This window comes from Lepisma saccharinum, chromosome 18 (genome assembly GCF_977018435.1).
Source record: "Lepisma saccharinum chromosome 18, izLepSacc3.1, whole genome shotgun sequence".
NCBI lineage: Eukaryota > Metazoa > Arthropoda > Insecta > Zygentoma > Lepismatidae > Lepisma > Lepisma saccharinum.
Window position 1 is genome coordinate 37,251,155 of NC_139246.1, and position 27,218 is coordinate 37,278,372.

The window sequence follows — 27,218 nt, forward strand, 5'->3', positions numbered from 1 at the left end:
TAAAATAAAGCAAATCAAGCAATCAATCATAATGCGTATTGCATTATTAATAATAGTCTATATAAATAAAAATATAGTATAGTTCAATAGCTAGATGTAATATTTGAATAATATATTTATAATATGTGTGATATTTATATATTGTTCTATACTGTAATATATATTTAATTACTAATATTTTTTTATATTATGCTGTACATAATTTTGGGTTCTGAATCCACAATAAAATCAAAATACAAGAATAGCAGATTAAAAACTTATAGAAATACAAATAGCAATAAATATATTTACGTGTTGTTAACAGTGTAAACGATGTCGATTTTTTTAGAACGACAGTTATTTTTGGTATATCTACGTTCGCACGCTAAAAAGAAACCACAAATGCATGTTTCTAGAATGTACTCCCTTTTTTAATTAGAATTTTTGAAAACTCTGTTTTCTCATTTCTTCAGTTGGCATCGCCTGTATCTTGTCACAATCTATTCTAATGAATATTTGGTATTAGTAGCAGCCTCAGAAGTACCTCAGTGTTCCCACACTTAGCTATAATCCCTCCACCTCCACCACCACCACTAGTTGATCCGTTGTAGAAGAGCGCTGCACATTTTGGCAAAAAAGGGGGGCGTAATTACATGGCAAGCAGCTGATTGCATGACCCACGCTTCCTTCGCTCTCTTAAGGTTGGAAAACGCAAATACATTCACATTTTTCATAATTCTCGGAATAAAGTTCGTATGTGCTATGTAAAATTTGGTTTCAATTTCATTTTGAAAATTAATTATGGGGCATTTCATGTGAAGGTGCTCCTGAAATTCAATTTTCAAAAGAAAATGTAGTGATGTAACATTATCCTATCTTGTGAGTCAACATTCTAAAATAGTCTGTTGCATAAAAATTCAAGTATTATACATAATCAAGTTCGAAAGTAGGAGGTATTTTACATGTTATTAGCATATTTAAACTTTTTTATTTACTTGTATTTTGTATTGTGTTCCACCCGTCACAACAAAAAACAATTTATTTCTCCTTTAACTGTTACATTTCTCACTCAACTCCACTAGAATATTCAAAGGTCAATTACCTTCTCAATTGTCGTAAATAATTTATATTCCATCATTTGACATTTCACATAAATTAAAATAAATTTATTATTAAGTGTAGAGGCAGTGTTTCGTCTGCCCCACCCGTGACACAAAATCGTTTACTTGCAGCTACCACTCTGAGAAAGTACTTTAAGGGTAGTTATGTTTAATCAACAGTGTTAAGTTTCTTATTTAATTGCACAGAAACTGTAAGAAAAATGTCCCTTAACTATCAGCAGAATTGTTACTTTCATATAAAAAATGTAGTCGACATGTCCCACCGGTAACAATACAATGCCCTTGAACATGTATCTTTAATATCGCACACGTTTGGAGGTTAAGGGGTTGAAAGAGGTGCTAGGACGAAGACTGTCCACCGATTGTTGAAAGTTCCTCATCGTAACGGTAGAGATAATATCCAAGAATGTTGTAATTGCAACTATGTAGCCTAAATTCATGGAGACACTAAAACTCTATTTCTAAATTGACTACGTGCCCTTGTGCCGAATTGGCTATCAGGAAGGGCAACCAGTACATAGGAAATTGTTTTACCATTTTCGAATGCCAGTCGAGAGGTGCTATTACCGCTATCTTTAAACATTTGCACGTCCTTGAAGCAATGATATGTCTTGCGAATTGAAAGCTTAATAAAGGGTAATTTTCGCTTTGACGGAAGACACTTCGAACTCCCTTGTTAAGACGACTCATCGTGCAGGTAAGAATCTTTTATATAATTTTAAACAGTGTTTTTTTTTTGTTGTTGTTTTTTTCGAATCTGACACATATTTGGCCAATGACTGAGCTTTTTATTTGTGGTATGGCGTCTTCATATAACAGTCAAAATCTCTGCTCAAGCATAACAATAATAACATTCTTTTAGAACATATACACAGTAGAAGAAAACAATATAAAAGCTATGGACAATTTGGCTACTGTACTTTTGCTCTGTGAGCGTACATTTCTTTCTATTTGGGATAATTTACGTCACATTTATACATTTTTAGTTAATCGTGCCATCAAGGATTAATGTTGAACTGATGAAATGTTTTATGATGAAAACAATATTACATCTATGCCTATTCAGGTTTCGAACTTGGGACCTCTAATTTAATTGAACGTTGACCAGTTGGCCACTGATGCCCACCCATGCATTTGACCGTACTAAAGAGTGCTCGTAGCTTTTGTTAGTATTACAGTAAAACCTCGTTAATCCGAAACCCGATAAGCCGGACTTCGCTTAATCCGGACAGGCAAAAGGCAAAGAACAAAAGAAGCAGAATGCAAGGTTTTAAAGGTGGCTAGAAGTCAACAAGAGAACTTCCCAAAGAAATGCAGTCAACCACTGATGAACGTCTGTTTCCCGCAGACTTTGTACTGTACTGTATACTGTAATTAGGCCTATGCCCTTTAAACACACCATAATTAACGTGTTTTGTTGCTATAAACGGAGTTTTAATGCACTTTCTACTGTTCTTTTAGGTTATTTCAGTTAATCCGGACTTTCCTTAAACTGGTCAACTTACCCCCCCCCATTAGTCCGGATTAACGAGGTTTTACTGTATTTTTAATTTTGCCAATAACATACACTAATAATTAACTATTGTGAAATAAATGAACACCTAGAACACTCTTACCCTGGGAATCTCTGGAGCAAGTGAACGAAACAAAAGTCTCTGCGCAAGTAGTGACTCGACAAGGTCCGCCCAATGAACGCATGAGAGGCGAAGTGAATGCATGGAGGGGAAAGTGAGGATGCATCTACCAGTTGTTTGCAGCAGCACACACTGCTTTGTCCCCTTCTCTATAGTTATGCGCGGTCTTACTCCACAGATTCCAGAAAGAGATTGTAAGGGTCGCTTCAGAACGAAGTGACACGCGACACGCGTCGCTTTGAAGCGAACCCTTACTAATCAATTGAACCTTTCTCCCCAAAGGACTCCCGATGGCGCAGTGGTTGGGATCCCACTTTAAACTGTAGGTCCAGTCCCAATTAGCCTTACTGTGCATACAGTGGACTTAAAAGCATCAACTCAATCAATCAACCATTTGTACCGAAGCGACATGGCTTTTTTTTTAGTATATCAATTTTTTTAGTGGAGTTATAAGCTATAATTTGCCTTCAGCATCATGTAAGGATGCCGTTAGTCAAAAGTAGATCAGTGTTCGTGGTAGGATATTCTTGTGCAGTGTTTCTCTACAGTCGAGTCCTGGTATATTTATTGGGTGACGAGAGGTTTTGCTGAAAGTGAATAATATAATCCTAATTTAATATTTGAGTAGTGAGTTTTTGTTTGTAGACTACGAGACTACTGAAGTTTGGACCTACAGTTTCAAGTGGGACCCGCACTATCATGTGCCTCCACCAGTTATCAAACTCTGGATCAATTGATTACAATTCGAACGCCATCAATATTTTTGTGTTTGTCAACAGGCCTATATGCGTCGAACTATTATTCCTTACGATATGTCTGAAATTATAAATATTTAATTTCAAGGGAACATGTTAATTCATTTTAAATACTGGAAAAGTATTTCCGAAGAAAATTCTTGAGATCGAGGTATCGATTTTTGAAAAATAATTTACCGAACCACGATCTCCCGAAGGTTTAGTGTTAGTGTTTAGCGTTTAGGTCTTTGCTTTATCCAGGCTGGAAAGGGAAGCGAAAAGTGAAGCGTACACAGTTTGAGGTTAGTGCATATGATTTTTTCGTTTTCTCATGGCCGTCGCTAGTTTCAATAATTTGCACAAATTTACATGATTTCATGTAACATTGTCTCTTCTTGCGTTTTATTGTGCTGACTGATAAACTGATTAGTGCAATAATATCGTTATCATTATGCGGACTGAGGAGTGAAACAAGTGTCGCTTGCCGCGTGTTACTTGCAGCTTGTCGCTTCGGTGCGAAACTCTCGTGTCGCATTTCGCTTGTCGAGTGTCGCTTCAGGATTTCACCAATTTCACCACTGTCATGCCGCTACGGTGAGAAACGTTGTGTTAGTTCCCAAGTGTGTCGCGTGTCACGTGTCGCTTGTCGCTTCGGTCTCAAATCTCGGGTCATATAGTCTACGTAAGTAGACGCATCCAGACATGGCAGTCCCAACTCCCCTTTCCCTATCTTCCAACAATGCGTATCTCGTGCAGTCACTAACGAAGTGCTCAATGATATGTGTTTGTCATTTCGCGAATTGTAAACGGGGTCTATTTACTTGAGGTTCGTCCGATCGTGGAAGTTGCAACTCTAATGGCGGACTATATTCCCATTGCTTTGAAAAAATTATTAATTATATTTATTGAGCCACTACTTTAACCAGGACGTTTTACTAATATAAACTTTGTTATTATTTTTTTTGTATAGTACAGCAGCTCAAGAAATCTTATCGAAATGTTGCCTACAACTAAACTTATGCTGTTGGTAGCGGTTATGCTTGTGGTAAGTTGTCTCTGTGTGTTTTTTTTCTATTCTTCCCTCTTTCTCCATTTCTGTTTTTTTGCTTCTCTTTTTATCTCTTTGCTATTTCTTTCTTTTCCAAATTCTCCATTCTCTTATTCCTTCTATCTTTCGCCTCCTTCTCCTCTTCATTGATACCTTAATTTTATATTTGTTAAATATATAACAAAGAAATATACATATATATATATATATACAGGGTGAGTCAAAAGTCATGTTACATAGGGATTTATAGTATATCTTCATTATGTGCACCTTGAACGTCAATGCATTTGTGAACGTGACGTTTACAGTTCATGTCTGCACATTGCACAATACGTCCTTCAAATGCTGGATGTTCTGAATCTTATTGCTCAGAAGAGCGCCTTTAACAAAGGAAAACATCCATTGATGCCTGGTCTGGAGACCGCGGTGGCCACTCAGGAAAATCACCTCCACCCTTTCGTCTTTTGTCAGCATCTTATTTAACTGACAGTCAGAAACTTCCTACGTAAAGTGGCTTTTGACTCACCTTGTATATTGACTGGAGCAGAGGTAATATTTCACTTTATTTTCTGTTACTTATCGTCTCTTTTGTGCCACGTTCGGCTAACCTCGACGTTACGGATGAGTTATAATCAGATGATTCTGTGTACCTATAGAGTGGCGCATATTGTATCTACCAATATAAGTTGGCAACCCTGTCGGTACGCAGGTGCGCATGCGCAGAAGTTTCCCATGCTTAGGCAGCTGCAAGTCTCGCAATTAGTCTGCCATGGAACGTTGGCCGGTTCAGACACGAATCGTGGCAGTAGAAGCGTTCACCCGAACGGGTCCCATTCAGAAGACGCAGGAGACACTGCGACGAAGGCCCAGTGAGGGTCGCCATCAACCAGTGCCAGAGCGTAACAACACGATAATATGGGTTACACGATAGAAAGCCAATAATGGCACCGTGCTGAAACAGAAGTCTTCAGGTTGAAGGAGGCGGATTCTCTGGCGTTCTGATGCTTCCCAGTGCAGTACCTACTGCGTGTCCTGAATGGAACCCGTTCGGATGAACGCCTCTACTGCCACGATTTGTGTCTGAACCGGAAAACGTTCCATGCCAGACTAATTGCGCGACTTGCAGCTGCCTAAGCACGGGAAACTTCCGCGCATGCGCGCCTTGGTTCGGACAGGGTTGCCAACTTCTATTGGTAGATACAATATGATGCGCCACTCTCTAGGTATTATCATTCGATATATTTTGAAAACATTTTGTTCTTTCTGATAGGTACAGCTTTCTGTTCATGTGCAAACGAAGATTTTCTTAGTTTTAAAGAAATTTAAAGTTTTTCGTGTTCAAAGAATTTTATAATTGGCATCTCTTCAAGTAGGAAGTACTGATTCTCGTCCAAACGTCAGGCAGTTTTGCCATATCATTGCTAATTCTATTCGAAATCTAAAACTCTCTACAGGCACCTTACATTTAGCGTACGGTACAAGGTTTGGATCTTAGGTCCGTAAACATGGAAGTACCGCGCATGTACAGTCAGAAGAACCTTACGTTTGGCAATGCTGATTTTTTTTGTCAGAGCTATATCTCTTGTCCAGTCTTACTGCGGGCGGTCTACATGCTGGCAAGGGAAGTGGGGAGCGGTGAATATGCCGCAGACCAACCAGACAACAGTGGGGTCGCCGAGAGTTACGACGTCGCGGGAGGATGTGCTGAGAGCACCTCGTTCTACAGGCTGCTGTGTTTCTTATCGCGGTGGATTGGTCGCTTCCCCGCTCCCCATTTCCCTTGCCGACGTGTAGGCACCTCTGCGTAAGACCGGACAAGAGCTTCAGCTTACACGTGCACCAAAGCAGACAAATAAATAAACAAATAACTTTATCTGGTTGAATGGTCACTAGTGGCCAAACCTTTTCTATAGTGCTATGTACTTCAACTCATTTTTCTTTGTTCATTCTGGAGCAACAATCACAACAATATTTTTCTTTCCAGTTCATGGCAGGTGCCGCATTCGGAACTAACGACGAGAATAGTGGTGAAATGGGCAACCAGAAGGGTCCCACATCTGTGTCTGTTACTACTCCGTTGTTTGGCTATACCGAGAATGATAATTAAACGGAAGGGTGTATTCCCCAATACCGCAACACAAATATTCTCAAAGGTTTCTCTTCTCAAAGTTTGCATCCATATCAGATTATATCGTTATGCAGATATTCAATATTTTTATAGTGCCTCCCCGATGGAGTAACGGTAACTTTGTCGTCGCTATGTAACCACCACTTTAAACTGTAGGTTCAGTCACAATTAGCTTTTTTGTGCATAAAGTGTACAAACAAAAATTCAAACAATTCAACATTTATATTTAGGGTTTACTAATGTTGATTTATTATAACACTGCTCTATATTTAAAAAATGTACATTTCCTTATACTGTATTTGACCCCTTGCAGAAAACCCTCTCTCCTTTCTAGCATTGCTAGAAAGACAATGTCTTCCCCTCTGAAAATATGTACTATGATTCTTATATTATTCATCTAATTTGATTGTGGAATTGTAAAATTGAAAAGTGATAAATTTACTATTGGCATGTGAAAATTCTATTAAAAATGGCAATCCAGAAATTGTAAGGTATACAAAATACAGTTTTTATAGAAATGTGTTGCAACGTTTAATAAATACATTTTAAATACTACACTTTGTTTTCTTCGGGCTCGAAAGTTGATGACCTACAACATCTCAAAAATTGTAGAATGACCTTAAACTTAATTAAAAGTGACCCAAAATTTGAAAAAATGACGTAAGAAATATTTTAGATATTAAAATGAAAGCTTGATATTTTTCATAAATTACAAGTGACTAGCTGAATATTTTGTTAAAACCAGTTGTTTGGTGGTTTAAACTACTGAAGCAAAAGGAAAAGAGCAATTAAGGGATACTGTAGTTTTCTATGTTTTCACTTTAAATAATCCTCCTTTCAGAGTGACATAGCCAGTCAGCATCTGAAAATACAATTTTCTTTCGTGTGAAGCAGATTTTACATATATTTTTTTTATATTTTGAATCATTTTACTTTAAAATCAAAATTTAAAGGGACAAGGGAAACTCAAAGTAGGCTTCATGGAATTTTTTTAAGTTTACAAGTTTGCCACACTTACTTATTTAATCCATGGCTAAAGATCTCAGTTAAAATAATATTGTGCTTTTGCATTGACCAGATTTACGATTAATGGCGTACTTGCGAAAAAAAATGCAATGTTAGGTAATTTAAATATGTAAGTTACGTAAGCAAATACATTTAAAATTCACGAAAAAACAGGTGAGGCGAAAAATAAACCTCACAAATGGAGAAAAATGCAATAAAAACAGCACAAATACTGAAAAATAACCTAAAGGCCTGAAAATGCAAAAGAAAAACAATGTTTTCTGGTTGTGACTGAAGTGAAACGGACTTCTATCAGGTTGAGCATTGTCTTCAAGCCTTAGAAAAATATATTTGGTATCAACTTTCTAACGCTCTTATTTCTATTGTATACAGTGAACCCTCGTTAACACAAACTCGCTTAAGACGAACACTCGGTTAATATGAACAAAATGTTGGTCCCGGCAGGGATGTATTATAACTTATAGAAAGTTTTATCGGTTAACGCGAATTACGAACTGTTTTTTAGTCCGTTGCGTCATTAGATCTCATTTAATACGAACTTTCAAAGTTTTTCATATTCTTTTTCTGTTGTTCCTCTGTCGTTCCACTGCTAAGTATGTAAGAAATCGACTTATACAGTATTGTAACCAACAGATTCAGATCAACAATGGGTTCAAATGTGTTTTTCTATTCTTTAAAACATAGCCAGTACCAGTAACATCAAGATTAAAACTTGGGTTCAATTGCTCGACAATCGCGACCATCTCGTCAACAATGAGCTTATACGTATTTAACCAACAAATTCAGTTGTGTGTTCAGATGTGTTTTTCTATTCTTTAAAACTTAGCCAGTACGAGTTTGATCCGAATTGACTACTAGATTTACGGAAGCGATAAGTACAGTTGGCCATGAAGTTACCAGGCATTTGCGTTCCCGTTTGCGACAGCGCAATATACAGAAATTTTTCACCAGAAAATGATCTATGAGTACTTTTTAAAAAGTAAATTACTATAGTACTGTTTTCTATGATGACATACATAATACATATTGTAAATGGTTAATGTGTAGAAAGAACTGTATTGCAACAATAAAATTTGAGTCCTCGATTAGCACGATTTTTTTTAACACGAACTCTTGATTTTTCGGTCCCTTGGGATTCGCGTTACCGAGGGTTTACTGTATATATATTGCTCTTGAAGCTAAGCATTTGGTACAAGAGAAGAAAACAATTTTGGCAAATCGAGTTGTCCAAACGGTATGGAACAAGGTTGGTACATGAGTAAGTCTATGGAGAACTCAGAAGCACATAAGAGTACTTTGAGGAAGACCTGAGTTTATTTTCCTTAGTAGGTAGTATCTAGAAGGGCTTCCCCCATGGCGCAGTGGTAGCGTCATTGCCTTGTAATCAAGGCGTCCCGGGTTCGATACCCGGTGGAGGCACAAGTGGTTCGGATCCCACCTTAAACTGTAGGTCCTGTCCCGATTAGCCTTACTGTGCATAAAGTGGACTTAAAACACCAACTCAAACCAAGGTAGTATCTAGTAGATTTTTCTTTATGTTCCCACATAAGCAGCTCTGGGGCTCTCCTGGGTCAATTTGCTGAGTAACTGTGACCGGAGTGTGGTGCTAATGACGTCACCTTCCTACCTGCTAAAACATGATTTAGCCTCTCTTAAGGAAAAGTACTGCAACTCTCTTTGTGCACTGATCGAGCTGTATAAACATAAAAATATGTTTCTATCTACGTGCAATTTTATGATTTATGTTACGATTACTAGTATGTAAATATGGAAAACAGCTCCATCTCAGGTTATTCTAAAACGGAAAAATGAGCCTACTTACGCCTCCTTAGTTAGCATAGTGGCTAAGGCTATCTTGTAATCAATACTTCTATTCCTGGAGGAGGCACATTGCACGGTGCTTCGGAGTCCACTTAAAATTGTAGGTCCAGTCCCGATTAGCCCGTTTGGTGTAAAAGGATACTTAGGGAGATTTCAAGCGAGTCGCGGTACATGTCACTTGAGAACAAACCAATCAACAACCACTTTACATACCGCACCGACATGACATGCTTCCGAAGCCTAAATTGGATTGATGAAATTCCCAAGTGGCACTCAACAAGTGTCGCTTGTCGTTTCGGTGTGAAATCCTCCACAAAAGTTTAACGTAAGCTGTTCGGTTGCATACATATAGGATAAAAGTAGTTTTCCAATAGTTCTTAGGCTAAAAATACACGCTCAAAGCAAATAAGCAATAGATGTTAGGAGAAGTTGTTTGGTTTGAATTAACCGATTGGTATACTTTTCTGCATCTTTTAGGTACTCGCGACAACGAGGATGATTACATGAAATTGATGAAGTTGCGCGCTAGCAAAATAACATCAATGTTATTCTGGCGACACCTTGAGTGGACCACTCGGCACTCGAGTAGGCTATAGTGTTTTACTTTACAATAAGCGGATCAAGGCCACGCTTTCCCTCTTTCTACGCGATAAGAATCAGCAACTTGTAATCGCTAACTTGTCCTCTCTCCCATTAATCCACTACCCTTGGGCGTTGCAGGTGTATTGTTTTTTTACCAACCATCTGGTAGAATTTTTATGCCTTTTGATCATCAATTACGTTTAACAATGAGAACATATTTATTATATTTGCAACTTTTTTATTTTCTGAAGACAGTAACTTAGACATCACGATGACAATTTTATCTGTTTTGCACATAATTATCAATTTGAGCTCTATTTAAATCAATGCAAGCTTGGAGACGTAATTGGCTTTCCTTCTATCTGTTCGTGGCTTACCAGATTTTTAAGATCTGAAACACTTCCGATTGCATTAAATAACTTGTTTAATCTTGAAATAGTGTCACTTGTAAGTGCTACAGGTACACATTCCTGCATCATTCGTCGCTGAACTTCAGATACACGTTACTGGTAATGGAAAATACACGTACACATTTGACACGCTGCTCAATACTTAGGCGACTTTTTCCCATGCTAAACAACATCCACTTCTTCCGCTATGCCGGTTAGATTTTACATAGGTATAAAAAGGAGAGAATAATACTTAATGCACGAAGAGGAAAATGCGGCTGCAGCAGAGTTCCTTCCAATCGCTTTCTCCCCTTCCCTACATTTGCGTGACCTTTCTCCAAATATTCCCGGGACAGGATGTAGTTAGAATCACTTCTATGATACTGGCAACGCTGCATCCAAGCCATCGCGTTCGGAGGAGGGGTAGAAATAACGGTGAGGATTGGTCTAAGGTGGGGGTTATTACATTGACCTTGAGCCGCATCTACTCGGGTAACACCGTATAGCAAGTAACCCCGATACGAGTGTTTGATACGAGTACTTGTTCACCTTGTTCCTGTACTTTGTATCTCAGTTTGCAGCAATCATAACGGTTTTTGCTGAACAGGAAGAATTCGGCCACGGAAGAAGAAATAGCATATTATGAGTTTCAAGGATAAGCAACATTGGTTCAGTATTTAAAGATTGTTTTCCTTCAGAATAGCATGTGAGTATTTAACATTCTACATAACTATTTGATATTAACTCATAGTGAGTTGTACTACGTTTTATAATAACGTATAATAAGGGTTACACGGTGCTATGTTAGACAATTTAGAAAACTATTAGCTGAGTCTTACATAATAATAGTATAAGCCTTAACGAGCCCAACCTTAGTAAGAAAAGTTACAATTCCCCAAAATATAACAAAATTACCAGATTTAGTTTCACTGAAGAATTTTTCCCTTCATATTAATAAGTAGATGTAAATGTATGTCAATATTGACATATTCTCCAATTAAGTTGAGGTCTTAAAGAAGCTCTTCTCTCACGAGTCTCACTATTCGAGAGGGAGAGGTAAACGGAGGCCTTTCTCCTCCAGCAAGCAAGAAAAATTGTAAAAAAAAAGGACATTCATTGTCGTATGAAGAGGGGGCTGATGGGTATACAGTCCCTCCCGAAATTTTGATTGATTTGCTTTATTTTACTTCGCTTTTTGTAACACTTTTAGCTAATTTGCGAACATGCGGATGAGTGATGATATGATGTAATTGATGAATGGACACTCACAAACATCCATGTCCAGGCCAGGATATGAACCCGAGACCAATGGCGTCGTAGCGTGTCGTGCTAACTACTCCCCCGAAATTTTGAGAAAATCCGTAATGGACTCCAAAAAACCGAAATGTATAAATACAAATCTCCCTTTAAAATAACTCCCAATGACGATTCTTGTCTTTTGTACAATTTTAATAGTGAAAAGCTGTATTCGAAATATTTTATTGTGTATCCCAGCACCACAGAAGGAAGCTATGTACTATGTACCTTTACAATTCCAGCCCCTCCAGTGAAGAAAATCCAGCGTACGCCAGTGAGGACATTTCTTTTATGTGTGATATTTAGAATTAACTCGAAACGTAACTTCTCCTTACAGAAAATATGCATGTCCCACCGTCTCCCTAATCATTTCTTTCTGGAGTATGAACTACGTACTTTGGTTGTGGTTTGAATTATACAGGAATAAATACGTACATATGAAAATTTACGCAAATGTTACGTACAGAAATTTTGATTTTATTTACATGCTATCTTCGACTGTGTAATTTATCTCTTAGATTTTAACTGGGCTATTACTTGTTTTTCGGTTTATATTACCTAAAAAGTTTAATAAATTGACTTGTTGCACCTTGTTATTGCATGATATGTTCTCTCAACTCTCACAATACAATCATTAAGTCTACTTTCAGAGTGAAAAAATATACAGTATGCGCCAAAATATACAGTACTGAAATGAAAAGATGAACAAAAGTATAAGATATATTACAATATAGTGACTGGTCTACATGCAACCCAAATAACAATCGTGCCTTTTGGGTTGCATAACTGTCAGGAAACCTTAGGTTAGGTTAGGTTAGATTAGGGCATGTGGAGTGGACGATTGTCATTTGGGTTGCATATAGACCAGTCACCTTTTTCAAACTCGGTCCACCTTCACGACCGCTTCCGTGTGAGCGGAAATAATGCTCAACTGTGAATACTTTTTCCTCCGTCTAGAGACCCATTTCCAACAACAACTTCACAACACTACTTCCTTTTCACTACTGCGAACACGTGCAGCTGGAGCTATGCCCCGTCGACAAACGCGAGTTCGAGATGCGCGAGTTTCAGTACTGTATATTTTGGCGCATACCGTACATAATATGAAAATGGTAAATATCTGAACCGATTGAGTTTGTTGTTTTCATCCTTACCATTCATTGTTTATTTTCTTCTTCTTTCATTGGTATCATAGTATAGTATATGCAGTATATGCAGTCGGGGTTTTCAAGCTTGCTTGATTTATCCTTGGGCCTCCCTTCTCTGTGTTCTTGTACTCTTCTTCTTCTGGGGGCGATTGGCTTCCAAAACTGGGGGGTGGAAGGTGCCAAAACTGGTGGGCAAGACACTTTACATTATCTTGATAGATAAGGTTTAACATGGTGCGGGGGTAAAGGTGGGAAAATGTGAGAGGCAACGGCCCACCACTCTCATCGCCACCACAGAGCAACGTGATGATTGGATGGCCTCTCTAGACGCCTCGTAGCTTCCCACGACTTTGAGAAGGCTGGGTCGCTATTTCACTGGGATCCCGTAGACACGTTATGGACCCTACATTACGCGGTGGGCTCGTTTTCACTAGATTCCGTGTTGATATAGATTTTCAAATGCTGATATCAATTTAGTAAACTGCAAATTATATCATTTTCATACTGTAATGAAGTAATATGTTTTTCAACTTGCAGAAGACTATTCAGTGTTCTAAAATGACATTTTTGCCAGTTGGAACTCTATTAATATTCGTGATAATGGTTTTGGTAAGTGAATTAATTTTGTTCTTGATCTTATGTTTTGATCTAAAGTATTTTGAAATTAATACTTTTTTTCAGAATAATCTCAATTATTGAATCTATTTGTTTAAAGTCTCCTCATACTACTTATAATAATAATAATAATAATAATAATAATAATATTTATTTAAGTGATAAGCATGACTTGACAACCAGGTACATCTCAATGTAAAAATAGGTGATACGAAATTACAAACTGAATATACAGGGTGTCATTTTAATGGCGCCCAAGGACGACGGAAACGTATAGAGGACATCAAAACAAAGAACTTTTCTCAGTAACATTTTTCTCGTTTCGGCGCTACAGTAGTTCAAAAAAGTCCGTTTTGCCGCCTGAATGCTGGCAACCACACACAACATTTAATTGCATTTGTGACGTCATATCCCGTCGTGAAGCGATGAGTTCCAGGGTTGCCAGGAACACACATATTCTGTGAAAAATGACATAGCTACAATCAGCTACATTATGTACCGCAAAACAAAACCAGAAAACACGTTCTGTAACCTAACAGGATGTAGACAAACGATACGAAAAATGGTAGAAAGAAAATCGAATTCAAGTGGAAGTGGTCATATCGAATTTTGTCTTACCTTACATGTCAAATATTTGAAAATCTAGTTACCAAGTTGGTATCTACAGTTTAGTCTATCCACTTCGTCCTTCTGATACTAGTTGTCTGTGACACACTGAACAGATGACAAAATAGAAATGAAAGAACTCAAAATTCCAAAGGTACGCAACACATAATATAATATATACATATTCAGGGCATTATGAGGAAAGTGACAAAAATGGTTGAAAATACAGGGATATAAATAGTAGTAAAACAAACTCTCCGACGACTGTGTTTATCTACGCACCGGATACACATGTAATAGTTTGCAATTATGAACAGGGCAGTATATTCTCCACTGATTCATCATTAGATTGTTACTGTGGTTGTACGTGTTTTAGCCGTCATGTAACAACGTGAACCTCGGATACTTCCGTTATTAGCACAAAAGTACCACAAGGCATCTGGACACAAACCTGTAGATATCAACCTTGCAACGAGATTTGCAAATTTAATTGACCTGTATCTGGGCGTAAACAGCCACATTTAAGTTGTAAGTCCAATAAAATTTATTGTTGTTGATGTTTGACATGTAGGCTGAGACAAAATCCGATATTGACACTTCATTTTGAATATGTTTTTTACCATTTCTCATATCGTTGGTTCACTTCCTCCTTCCCCTGAGATGACTGCTGATCTTCTGGCTAGTAGGCTATGATGTTCGGTCTTCTGGACGCGTTTCTCGCTTCGTTTTACAGCTAATAAAGTGGTTGGTAGTTTGTCATTTTTCACAAAATTTGTGAAAAACTGCCGTGCGCTGTTTCGCCACAGGAAATGACGTCACAGATACCATCAAATGTTGTGTTGGGTTGCCAGCAAAACGGTAGCGTCAAATTGACGCACCAACGAGAAAAATGTTACGGGGAAAAGTTGTTTGTTTTGATGTCCTCTATACGAATCTGTGGTCCGTGGGCGCCATTAAAATGACACCCTGTATAATTATAAAATAATAAAATAAATCCTACAGTCTTACATCATCATAAGTTCATGTTATAGTTTTCCACATGTTCAGCTACTAAATCTCTGCCCTTTTTGAGATTTGTAACAACTGAAATATTCCTCTAGGAATATTATAATATATAGAGGAAAGTGAACAAAGTCGCACCCCACCCCCTAAGTCGGACCCACATCTTACCTTTTCAAGGAAGCACGGGAGACTAGCGACGTGTAGGTTAATTATTCTGAATGATGTCACGAGCCAGTGGCCTCGTCAATTTTAATTCTTTTTCGTTTTGAGTAGGAGCTTGTAGTGCATGGATTTATCTTTACCTGCTGAAGTGCAAATTTTTCGACGGTCTGTAATTTCATCATACTTTGACTTCTATATTTCTAAGAGCTTGGGTCTCATTATTAATATGTAAAAGTAAAGTAGATCTAACAACATATGTGATTATACAATAGTTTCGTAAAGGTATTATGTGGCTATGACGACATTTCGAAACAAGGCTATTTCCTATGTTTCCCGTTCATATTGAATTCCTTTATTTTACTTCGCTTTTTGTGCCACTTTTAGCTAATTTGCGTAGATGAGGATGAGTGATTATATGATGAAATTGAAGAATGGACACTCACAAATATCCATGCTTAGGCGAAGATTCGAACCCGGGACCCCTGGCGTCGTAGCGCAATGTGCTAACCACTCTGCTACGGGGGCCGGCCGAGATTATTTTGAGAAAAGCTGATTATCTTCGGTCACTTGTAACTTACACTTGATAGCAGGAAAAGACAGAAGGCATAAGTCGATGGCCAGAGCGATAGATGCAATAGGAATGAAGAAGATACGCTGGACGAAAACTGTTGATACGTTTGTTGTTCCTAAACAACGTTTTATCCCGTGAGAGATACTGGAATTCTGAAGAAGCATCCCTGACAAAAATGACCCACCTTGTTCCTGAAGAGACATAGGAAACGTCTGTCTGTTCGTCGGCCGACTGCTAGAGCAGAATGACTAGAAAACATTCTTTAGGAGATTATCAACTCCATTATGAATTTACTCGTACATATAAGTACTCAAATATAACTGCTTTTAAGAAGATCATACCTACTACTACATAATCTCCCTATGCTTTATATTTTCTACTTTAAATTACCATTCAATTGCCATTTATAATATTTGTTTTCCAAATATTAGTAGGGGGTCCGAATTTGGAGTACTTTTTCAAAACGCTCATTTTTACAACCTTTTGCTATAATTGAGAATTCTCTTGGGAGTGTTTCCTAAAGTTGATTCGGACACAGGGAGCCTTTCGGCAACTTACTAGAGAGTATTTTAACAGTGATAAACCATTGTTAACTTTTATATTAAGAAATATATTATCGAAAAACCAATTGGTCGTACTACTTTGGTCACTTTCCTCTATTATTAAAAAGATTTTCACAATCTATTAAGAAAAATAAAATCTTCTGTACAAAATTGTTCTTTTTCATTTTTCTTCTTTCTTCTAAGGTATACATTTTCAACTGTGTTAACCATTCAGAATAATGCTGTTCATAGCCATTCTTTTTCAACTCAGATTCAACTTCTTCTTGTTGTCGGAAACCATAATTCATTAGCAAATTCAAGAATAGGACGAACTACGTATTACATAATAATAATAATAATAATGTTGATGCAGTTGCCTGGTTTTAAAATGTGACGGACATTTGAAAGGATGTCACTCTTGTTTCTTTTGTGCAATTAGAGAGACAAGTTTTCTAGAGGGAAATGCATATTTATAGAAAAATGCGAACAATTTTTTTAACATTTTATGTTAATATTTTAACACAGACTGTGCTTGGTTCGAACACGGAGGAGTCGCCTGCAGATGGAAATGGGAAATCCGATTGGGACATAGATACAGACGTGATGAAAGTGAAGTTCGACTAACAACCTAGGCATTTTGTATCTGATATGTGGCAATTTAAATGTTTATTATGTTTTAATGCAAAAGTCTTATAAACAAAATGTATTTTTGTTATATTTTTTTCATCCTGAATCCTTCTTCGAAGAATGATGGGAATTTTACGGTACAGAGAGTCTGAACGATATAGTTTGTGAGGTGGTAGAAATACATCTATTATATATACTATTATATTAAATAGAAATTGAGAATTATATTCCTTTGAAACAAAAAAACCTCTGCATATGTTTATTTTTTCATGTTAATATTTGGTTTTAATTTTATTAGCTTAAATTAGGGCTGAGCCGATAACACTTTGAACCGATACTGATAGTGGAAAATTGCAATAATTAAAATTAGTTCAAATTATTGATCAATATTGGTGTGTAAATATTATCCAATTATATGCATCAATTTACATAGAAATTTGCTTTAAAATATTCAAGAATTGCATCAGAATATTAAAATTGATATTATGTAATTATAAATATAGTTCATGGTGCGAAATTGGTGTAAAATGAAAAGAAAATTTGAATTTTTCATAATTTCCAAGATAATTAGACTCCGCGAAGGTGTCGCTCGGCATTTTTGCGGACCCCTTTGAAAGACCAAACTGGCGGAAGAGTATCGGCTGGTATCGGTAGATGAATTCCAACCGATACTTTGCGATACCGATACCACCGGTATCGGCAGATACCGATACTGCGGCTTCGGTATCTGCTCAACTCTAGTTTATATTATTTATATTTTACTTTCTTAACCAAAGACAACAAGTTCTCCCGTAGCCTAACGGTTAGTGTTTTCGGCTTTGGAGCGGCGGCCTCATTGGGTTCGATTCCCGTGGGAAATCCAAAATGTCGATGTTGGGCAAACATCGTGAGGTAAATTTGGGAGCTGCTTACCGAAAGCCAAATAACAGGACACATTTAGCCAAGCAGGACAAATATGCATTTTATGTTAAATATTTTTACATATTTTGTAGTTTATTACATATTCCCCGTTTATATTATATATTTTTTACATAAAATGTGGTATTTGCGTCATCTTTGTTGTCTTCCATCCAGTAAGAAATTATAATTGTAGGACAAACATTCAAACTTTGATTTCTACAAAAATAGAAAAACAGAAATATAGAAAAATTATCTCAAAAATGTATATAGTTGTTCACTGTACATTACATTAACATGATATGTGTTAAAAAACAAACAATTTTTATTTATATTAGAAATAATGTATTTTGCATTAAATGGATATTTTATTATTGCCTGAGAAATATTTGTTCCTTCAATGATAATATTCTTCAACACTGTTGAAAATTGAATGAATCTCTTGTGGTGAAAATTATCTGACCACATTGTACTCAAAACTGTTGTCATTCACCTTATAAGTTCAACAGATTACGAATTTTCCAATGTAATTTAGCACATTGAATTTTTATTATTTCAAGAAAACTTCTGAAAACATAATAATATTGAGAAATTAGTGGTGATTCATTCATCTTGAATTTTTCGGACTTTTAGCCGCTGTAAATATTTAGTAGCTATGTTTCGGAGGCTGATTGCGCCTCCACCCTCAGGGTAGTGTGTATGTCTAAAGGATCATTGCAGTCCCAGAATCATATTTTGATATGTTTTAGAGTATGGTATGAGGGACCAAATATATTTTTTTCATGATTTTTGGTGATGACATGTTTTGAGATATTCAAGGTAAAAGGCCAAGGTCACGTGACAAAATTATATTTTTATCCAAAGGTAGACTTGTTATATATCACTGGAAAGCTTGTTGAATTCACAGTACAATAAGCTTTATTTGATTTTTCTAGGCGAAATAGGGGCGGGTTACAGCAGATTTAGTACAGCTAAGCTAGCTAGTAGGTGAAACCGGCGACTCTGGGCCGGCCCTTTGACCTACTTTTTATTTTACGACGTTTTACGCACTAAACTAACCTACAATGAAAGAAAAAATGGACAGAAAAAGCTCTGGCATCACTTTTTAAGCTATTTTTTATGCCAACTCGTTTTTTTGACCTATATTTGAAATGACTTACGACATTTTCCTATAAGGCTACCCCCCTCTTACTGTAAGGCCCCCCTCAGTGTAATCTACTACGACCTGCTAATAGGCTTCTACTCTCAGCGTAATTTGTTTTTTACGATGTTTTACGGATTAAAACTAACCTACAATGAGAGTAGGTGAAACCGGCGATTCTGGAACGGCCTTTTGACCTACTTTTCGCGCGCAGTGTTGCCAGCTCCTCACTCGAAAAAATCACCAAGGTTTTTGTTTTTGGGTCTAACCTAACCTAAAGCAAGGAGGTGGCAACCTTGCTTGAGGTATTTTCTCGCAGTGTTGCCAACTCCTCACTCGAAAAAATCACCAAGTTTTGTTTTTGGGTCTAACCTAACCTAAAGCAAGGAGCTGGCAACCTTGCTTGAGGCTTGCCTTACAGTGCATAAAGCAAGGTTGCCAACCCACTGGTACTTTTGCCATAGCCTTTTACAAGAAAAAAAAAGAGAAAGGGAAGAGTTAAACAACCGACAGCTTACCCACAGCTTTTTTTGCTCTAACCTAACCTAAAGCAAGGAGCTGGCAACTTTGCTTGTGCAATCAACCCGGTTGACCGCCCTCAAGTGGAGATCAGCGTTGCCAACTCCTCACTCGAAAAAAAATCACCAAGATTTTTTTTGGTCTAACCTAACCTAAAGCAAGGAGCTGGCAATTTTGATTGTGCAATCAACCCGGTTGACCGCCCTCAAGTGGAGATCAGCGTTGCCAACTCCTCACTCGAAAAAAAATCACCAAGATTTTTTTTGATTTAACCTAACCTAAAGCAAGGAGCTGGCAATTTTGCTTGAGGCTTGCCTTACAGCGCATAAAGCAATTTTTGCCAACCTGCACACACTGGGCAAGGAGAGCCGGCACTGCTGTAAAAGAGAGAGAGATGGGTGGATGGCAACGCAGTATGTGTGTGCGTGTGTGTGTATAATATGTAGCATTATTAACTAGAGTGTGTTGGCAATTTACTTACAACTAAAAAAAAATAGAGATGCCAACGTTGGTGTAAGATGAAGAGAGAGAGAGAGAGACCCATGGCTGGCAACAGTAATGAGCGAATGCGCCATATCGTAATTTTCCAACTCCGTATATCGTGACCTTTGTAAACCTCTCTCGGGGGAACGATGTGCCACACACACGCGCGCACACACCTGTATTGTGACGCAAGCAAACAAACAAAATAATAATTGTTGTTTTTTTAGGATACCTGGCCCCTATAACCTCGCGAGGGTGCGTGGTGCCCAACACAGTTCTAATGGCCGCGGCTAACAAAGTCATGCCTCTGTAGAGTTTCACGTGTTTTTTTTTAACCCCCCCCCCATGACTCCCTACAGAGAACCTCCATGTGTAATGTGTGTGTTTTATGATTGAAGAGAAGAAAATTTTTTTGGTTAAGAATGGAATGTGTAAAAACTAAAAAAGTTTCCGTAGGGTGCAGCATCTGAAAGAAATAAAAAAATATCCTCAAAATAGTGTACATAATATGATAGAAAAATATAAAAAAAGTGTGAATGCAAAAATTAGTGTGAATAATTGTTTTTTTTAAAAAAAATAATAGAAAAATATAAAAAAAATGTGAATGCAAAAATTAGTCTGAATAATTGTTTTTTTTAAAAAAAATAAAAAAGTGGTGCAAGAAATAATACGCATTTTTTTGATGTAGAAGTCTAATGGTGCGAGCAGATTTCTTCCTCGTCATGGCATCCCCATTCTCGGGTGTGGATGTTGCAGTCCAGTAGCCTCAATTTGGTGTCGTGGGGATCAAGCGCCACTTTATTAATCATGGATGTACGCAACTGGTCGATGGTGCTTGTGATCCGATGTTCGGTCATGCGTTTGATTTTTTTGTCGAACAAGCACGACTTGTAATCTTCTACGGTTAGTTTGTTTGTGCTCGAACGCCCCACCCCCTTTGCTTTTTTTATTTCGGTCTCATCCTGAACTTTGATGGCATACATTTTCGCTCGAAGACCCGCAAACTCTGTGATGATGCGACCGTTGACTTCATCCTTCATCTTCCCGATCGTCATTTTCTGGCTGTCGTCGAAGAGAGGGTGATCTTTCGGATAATTAGAGAAGTCGAAATGCTGGCTCATGTTTTTCAGATCTTCGTATAGATCATCGGTGTGGATGTTGTACACGAAGCTGTCCGTGTCGGTGTACACCACCTCGATCGCCTCTCCATAGCGTGGTTTCATGATGTCGTAGTGAAACTTGTACATGGCCAGCTTCGACAACTCGAGGATCGCGACTCCCGCGGCGATTGGTTTGTCGAATGTTATGTGGTGGAGAGCACGTTCGATCAATACCAACGTGTCGCTCAGTATCGTGAAGTTTTTGTACGTGGGCTGAGCGACGCGCTTGTTTATTTTCTTCGGGTCGGAGACCAAGTTGATATTTCTTTTTTTCCTCGCATCTTCCATGCTCTTGCCGTAGATGCTGTTGTTCATCAATTTGTATAGGTCTTTGTCTGCGGAAGAAGAAGCTGATGCTCGACGTTGAGTGTTGCCGTCGATATAGGGTGCTAGCCACCTGGTCTGTCTAAACTTTAATCCCGAGTGCACGCGCTTCAAAACCAATCCATGCCGGAGGTAGAATTGTAGGAGACGATAATGCACCACGTAATTTTTTTTGCTCTTGAAGGTGAGCATCAGCTTCTTCTCCGGAGCCGTTTCCATCACAGGTGCCATCGCAAATCCATGGTGTTTTCGATGAAGCGATGCAGGATATTCCAAATCTACTTTCAGGAAACATCCATTTTCATGATCTTCGCTCCATTCCAAACAATCTTGAAGTTCCTGCTCGCTCATCCATTCGTATTCTCCGATGGGCAGAGGCTCGGACATGGCATAACCATACAGGTTGTTCATGTCCCAGTATGCCAAGAAGTTTGTCGGTTTTTTTGCATCGAAATCGGCAACATATGGATTGTTGGCCTTGACGTATCGAAGGGGACACTGGACATTCCACCATGTTTTGCCTCTTCAACAAACAAAAGTTGATTGACGTCCTTGATGAGTTCTATCTTCCCCTTCGTGGATTTTAACATTGCCTGCCAAGAATAACCCGGTGTGGTGTAGCTGAAAGCGGGGTCCAAACCATATGCTGCTATTCCTCTCGAGCGATGGAGATGAAAACGGTCGCTCAATAGCGTAACATCCAGTTTCAGATACAGATCGTGATAGTCGGCCATGGTTTGACAAGAGAATGTAGACCAGACGAGCTGAGCATGATGGTAGTCCTCTTCGGTGCAACAGGTGTCGCTAAGACGACTGTAGAATGCTTCTCTCGGTGGTAACGATGTTTCTGAGAATTTGGAAGCATCCGTCATGTATTCGTAGGGGTAAACACCCTTGCGTCTCAACAGTGCTAAATGTTGGTCGCCGAAACATTTCCTGGCGGCGACCAAATCATCGTCGGTGAGTTGAGACGCAAGTGTCGCCAAACTCGAAGACAGAAAGTTGTAGGAGTCCAAGAAGCGAATTTCTACGTGATTGCCATTTCCAACGTCCACCATCTTGCCGAATGAAATGAATTTCTCGTTGGTGCGAGCTATGACGCTAATGGGTTGAGCGTCGCATCCCATCTCCTTTATGAAGATTTTGGCGTCGTAGCCCTCCAAATTGTGAATGAATACAGGAATAAAATTTGGTTTTTTGATTTGAAGATTACAGTTGTTACACACGGGGGCCACATATTTTCCCGTGTGATGATTGTGGTGGCGAACTTTGACATTTTCGAGGGTGAAGTTATTTTCGCACACACCACACTGAGAGGCAAGGTCGTATGCTTCCTTCTCTTCCTGGGTAAGAGACTCCATTGCTTTGTCTTCTCTTAGTAGAGGAGCGAATTGTATGGCCATCTGCTTCAGGGTTTGAATGAATTTTTGTGGAGCATCATTGCCGCGATGTAAAATAACATTGCCTGTGTTGTTGACCATCAATCCAAAAGCGCAGGCTTCGTGATGTAGAATTTCGGTAGTGCTCGATACGCTGGGATTCGGTTCGCATGTGGCGAGTGGAAGTTGGAAACTTTCAAAGTCGGCGCATATCACCACGGGATGCCAGAGTAATGCCTTGTAGTTGGAAAATGTCATGTCTCGAGAAGGCATTTTGATAGCCGTAGCCGGATGTTTACTACACATTTCATGATGATCTCGGAGTTCTTCATCAGCCTTCTTTTTTCCTTGACCGTAGAATATACTCAGGCATCTGTCGCATACTTGAATTTTATGTTGATGTGTGGTAATTTGACTTCTTGTTAATTTTGGAAGATTCTGAATTAGACAGTAATGATAATTATCGTCATCTTCGATCAGGAGTAATCTGATGACACGATTACTTTTAATGTTGCTGTGTCTGAGAACGTAGATGGCGTTGTTTTTGTCTAATCCGAATATGCGTACTGCTATACTTTCGTTTTTATCTATCTTGTACTGTGCCTCAAATTTACTAATGTCTCGTAGATTTACAGGGTAATTAATGCCAGCCATAGGTTTTTCAAATTCTGAGAGATATTCTGGCTTGTTGTAGTGGTATAAACGATGCTTATGATTATTGGCTGGGTGATGATCGGCAATGATGCACCACAAAAAGCATCTGTTATCTTCATTTTGAATGTTGATTATGGCTTTCTTAGCGGCTATTTCCCGAGGCAAATTGATGTAGCTGGATGCTCCCATCGGGTTGTATCGTGCCACCTTCAAAGTTAAAATGTGAGGCGAACCGCAAAGTGTCCAACCCGATCCACGTTTTTGGAAAGTGTCGTGCTTGTTCAACAAAGCGTCAAACATCTGGTTGCAAATGGCATCCACCTCATCGACGTCGGTGGCGTGGAGGCTCTTTACACCAGTGTAATGATGGAAAGTTTCTCGCTCTTTTTTCATGTTTTCGTAAATGACGGAAACGATGAGGTGGATTTTCAACGAGCATTGCAACAAAGCTTCGGTGATAGACGAAATTAACTTGTTTTTGACCGAGCGAAAAAAGTTGTTTAGATCAGATGTTTCTTCAGATTGGAAAGTCTCCTCGGTTAAAATATTTTTAATATTTTCGCCGGCACTCTTCTGCTTTTTTCGTGGCGCTTGATCGTCAACATCGAGCTCTCTCTTACTTGATCCTTCGCCATGCACATTCTTCCGATGTCTTCTCAAGTGAGAAATGGATATATATGTCCCACATTGGTCGCATGCACGTTTCGCTTCCTTCTTCTCCATTTTTTTTGCTAAGAAAAAAAAGATGAAGTTACTAAAAATTGCACATTTTTTTGTGGTGTTATTTATATTAGATACGACCTCAATTTTTTTTTAAATAACCAACATGAATCTTTTTGGTTTCCGAAAGCAAACAATGGAGACTGTACACCGCACGACGACAGATCATGAATTTCTACCTTCCGCGTTAACTAAACTCAACGGTCTGTTGATTATTCACCTCAACAGCATTTGGACGAAATTGGATGACGATGTGGGCAAAATGTTTTATGTTTTTAATAACAATTTACATTTCTATGAAATTCCGATCGAGGGGAAACTTCGGATCACCGTGAATCCGGAAAACGTAGGCGAAATCAAAATATCTACCGGCAAGAACATTTTTCGAATCAAGCACGACAAAATGCTTTCTAACATGGCATACGATGTTTCCGCAGGAGATTACCTGTACGTGGAACTCCTCGGAGATTACGACAAACTTATTCCACTCTTCGTAGAATTACGAATCGTCTATCCTATTATAAATAACCGTTAACCAAAAATGCCTAACGACATTTTCGGCAACACCAAGCGTGTAGACCATGCAGAAGAGATTCTCATGTTGGACATTCGAGTTAAGAAGTTGAGGACCGATTTGATCGCTTTGCAGGAGACCTTAAACAAAAGTTTAGAGTCGGAAATCGCCACGCTCCAAACGCAATGTCTCGACCCCATTCTGAAAATCGATTCCGAACTGAAAACGCTCATAAAAAATTATGTCGACGTACCTTCTTACGACAACGTTCAAAATATACAGTTGAGCGTGGATTCGCTTCAAAATGATTTGGCCAAATTACAGCAATTTCAATCGAAAAATGAAGATTTGGAAAAATTGAAACTCGAAATCGAAGAACGAACTTCCGCAATCGAAAAAAATTTCTCTGAACTTCAAACCGTCGTGAACGTTATTGATGTAGAACGCTTGCACGTCGTCGTTTCCAAATTACAAGAAGAATTCACCAGCACGTTGGAAGAAATTAAATCCAAGTTGCAGACTTTGGAAGATACCATGACGAACCTACCATCGTCGGACGAACTGCAGGTCATCGGTAAAAGCGTCGCGAACATAAAAATTCAATTGGAGGCCTATCGAGATTTCGAACACATTCAAACCACCATCGCTACGCTTCAGGTGTCCTTGGAATTGATCAACGAAGAAATTAAAAATATTCACGCTGAAGCAAGAGCGTTGACGAGCATTCAGGACACGTTGAGCACGGTTCAGCAGAAGATCGAATATTTAGAAAATTTGAACGTCGAAACGAATCTCGCTCATTTTCATCACGTACTCGACAACATACAGGGGGACTTGGAATCGTTACGGACGAGCGTGCCTTCGAGCGAAGATTTGGAAAAATTGAAAACGGCGGTGACGGCACTATCCGATTCGAGCGACATCAAAAGTTCGTTGAGCGATCTCGAGAGTAAAGTGGCCAATCTCCCCACCTCCAAAGAATTGCACGCTTTGAAAAGGAACATATCACGTATGCTCAAACGACTGGAAACGGAAACGGCGAACGTGGAACAGATTCGAGACGAAATTAGTTCGCTGGTGTCGACGCTGCCCACTTCGCAGAGCGTCGCCGACCTTCACACGCAGTTTACAGAGATGCGAAGCATCGTGAACGATCTTACCGAGAAGAGCTCGAAATTGAATCAAGTCGAGAACCTTCAGAACATTGTCGTCAACATCAGAGATCAAGTTGGAGTGCTGGAATCCACGCAGGAATCGACGCTCGCCTCTTTCGGTGCCAAGTTGCAAGAACTCAACGAAAACTACAAGCAGTTGAACGTGGAAGTGAAAATCAAACCGTCGTTTTCTGCCGTAACGGATACCATAGTCGAGCATTTGCTGCCCATCGAAAATAAACTCGGACAAGTTCACAGTAATCTGCTCGGCGTTGACACTAAATTCGCTAAACTCCATTCTCTGCAAGAAATCGAAATCAACAGCGTACCCAATCAACAGAGAATCTCCACGTTCGTCGAAGGTAACAAACTGTACATGTTGCATCCTTATCATCCGTACTACAAGTTTCTCCTCGATGGCACGATTCAGGTAAACGAATTTTCGTACTGGTCTCACGGCAGAAAAGCTAGCGTTCCCACCATGACCTTGATATCGAATCGTGGTGTCCAGAAAGCGGGAAACATTCCTCTGGCACGTTGGAACGAAACGCGCAACATATATGAAATACACGAAGACGAAGATCTCACCGTTTTCGACGTGAGTGCCGGCGATAAGCTGATCATTCAAAACACGAGCGAAGTGCCACCCTCTTTGAATCCCATCACGCTTGTGCTTCTCTTGAAACGTAATCTCTAAACAAAAAATGTCTAGGCAAGCCATCGTCGAAGAATTGCATAAACCTGCACGCCGCAACTACAAACGTTTAACTGTGGTAACCAAGGGCATCGACGACCTCTGGCAAAGTGACCTCGTGGAGATGAGCAGCGGCAATTTGAAAAACGTACATAAATTGAACAAGGGCAACAAGTACCTCCTCACCGTCATAGACACATTTTCGAAATTCGCATGGGCTCTACCTTTGAAAGCCAAAACGGGAACGTGTGTCACGGAAGCATTCAAGACAATTTTTCGCGAAAGCGGTGGCAGACGACCTCGGTTTCTGCAAACGGACAACGGTAAAGAATTTTACAACGCCGTATTCCAAAAATTTATTCAAAAACACAAGATTCGACATTATTCGACCTTCAGTCACATCAAAGCCAGCATCGTGGAAAGATTCAATCGAACCTTGAAAACACACATGTGGAAACGATTCACGCTTCGGGGAAATTACAAATGGGTCGACATCCGCCGGAACTCGTCGACAACTATAATGATACGGTACACAGAACGATAGGCAT

At 38.9% G+C, this 27,218-nt stretch overlaps 2 long non-coding RNA genes across 2 annotated transcripts; both read left to right on the forward strand.

Moving 5' to 3' along the window:
* The first annotated feature begins 1,774 nt into the window (after positions 1-1,774).
* LOC146001984 (uncharacterized) lies at positions 1,775-7,168 on the forward strand. Its single transcript, XR_014443653.1, has 3 exons — positions 1,775-1,797; positions 4,439-4,513; positions 6,501-7,168. It is a non-coding gene; the product is annotated as an uncharacterized LOC146001984 (long non-coding RNA).
* Positions 7,169-11,083: 3,915 nt separating this feature from the next.
* LOC146001986 (uncharacterized) lies at positions 11,084-17,200 on the forward strand. Its single transcript, XR_014443654.1, has 3 exons — positions 11,084-11,168; positions 13,444-13,515; positions 16,930-17,200. It is a non-coding gene; the product is annotated as an uncharacterized LOC146001986 (long non-coding RNA).
* The last annotated feature ends 10,018 nt before the right edge of the window (positions 17,201-27,218 follow it).